Raw genomic sequence first — 1,919 nt, 5'->3', positions numbered from 1 at the left:
TGGAAAACGTGTTGGATAAACACTATAGCAAAGGAACATAATTGTTTCTCACTGTTTTTGATCAGGTATTGAATGACGAAATGGAGCAGTACAAGGTTTCACTGTATTCTTTGCTGTTTCCTATAGGCTATAAGAATGTCCTTAGGCTGTTCTTAAGTATGTTACATATATGAAGATATTATAGATTATATTATAGATGGCCAATCGAAAATATGCTTTATTTTCAGCCTTAGTTTTCAATAGCCTATAGAAAATGAGAATGACATACAAGAAATCATAAATATCTGACTGTCCTCTCTAGATGTAAAACTGCATATTCAGAGTTAAAAATAACTGCTTGGAAATGGCAAGATTTTAGAATGTCCTCATTGACCATATGCAGACAATGCATAACAATGAAAAGATGATGGGCAATTAAAGTTCTTATGGATAATAGTATCTATGTGATGCATTACATCGATTGCTTACTAACTAATATTCAACTTCAGACCAAACACTGAGCTGAAGTGTCTTAGAAGACACATTTTCTGTAATATTTTACAAGATTTTCTTTTTCTCGTGACTTCTGCAAAGGATATTTGGGAGATTTTTCTCCAAATGTACTCCACTATTTTTTTGCCACTTTTTCTCCAATATCTTGACACTAGATTGGAAGATGCCTGTGCCATTTTGCAATGAAAGGCAAAACAAACATTTTGGAAACAAAAGAGAAACGTCAGAAAATATTAGAACATTTCCCCCTTTTTATGGAGAAATATGGTGAAATCATGTTTTGTGATGAATCCAGGCTTCCATTTCCCATTTACTAGGGGACTTCTCTAATCTAAAGTTTGTTTAGACATACACAAGCACTCCCATAATAGAACTCACAACACAATTGATTTTCCTATGACCGAGTCTTATGCTAAACAATAAAAATTGATTCTCTTAGAAGATGCTTGATCTGATCATCTAAAACTACTCCATAGAATTGTTCTATAAATATCATCAAATGTTTCAGGTTTTTTTGCATTTTAAACTTAACCACCTTAGAATTTGCTACTTCATTCTATGGAAGACTATAAGAGAGCCTACCAAGTTGGAAATTAGATTTGATTTACTTGTTTTTGGTCAGCAAGAAGGAAGAGGGAGGATTTTAGTCTAGCTGGCGGAATGTTTTTACCCATGTTCCAGATTGCGGAGTGTGCTTGCTTAATTTCTAAGAAAAAAGAAAGGAAAGTTCTGTAAAAAGGTTTCTCCTTCTCTAGAGTACAACCTTCAAACTTGGATTCTTCTGCATTGAGGCTGAGGTAAACTGTTATGAATCACAGGAGTGCTGGCAGCATATACATTTCTAATATAACAAAGAAAGTTGGCAGCCTTTCCTTCCATGGAGGGCTAGAAATACCCACTGCTCCTGGATTGCAATTTCCTCACCCTCTGCTCACAAATAAAATTGAAATATTTAAAGTCATATCATTCAGTTGTAGGAGATGACCAGTCTGAGCCCGAGGGAGGGATCAAACGCATCATAAGTCACAAGTCCCTGCATGCCTGCAAGAGATCTAAGTCCACCCCACCTTAAATGCCGTTCTTAACTCCCACTCTTTCCCCTTGACCATTAGTTGGTGAGATTCTTGTAGAGAGCTTAATCTTGAAATAAATCATTATACCCATTTGAACTGCCTGAATCTCCTGATTTCCCCAGTACTTGACATCAGCATCTTCTTGTAAAAAATCTGATTTGTGCTGTTAATCCTTAAACAATCAGATATCTATGGAGATTCTCAGTCATCTAGGTCATGGTTGTCCCAGAGGTGCTTTTTCAAGAGGCAACTTGACTTTCTTGCTTTTCTCTGAATTCGTTTTGCTTCTCATCCAAGAAGCTTCTTCAGCTCTGACTGCATGGTGGGGAATGGAAGGATTTATATTCCTTGCAA

Source organism: Protobothrops mucrosquamatus, unplaced genomic scaffold (assembly GCF_001527695.2).
Source record: "Protobothrops mucrosquamatus isolate PMUCROS unplaced genomic scaffold, P.Mucros_1.0 scaffold402, whole genome shotgun sequence".
Taxonomy (NCBI): domain Eukaryota; kingdom Metazoa; phylum Chordata; class Lepidosauria; order Squamata; family Viperidae; genus Protobothrops; species Protobothrops mucrosquamatus.
Note: the sequence above shows the minus strand (reverse complement) of the source record.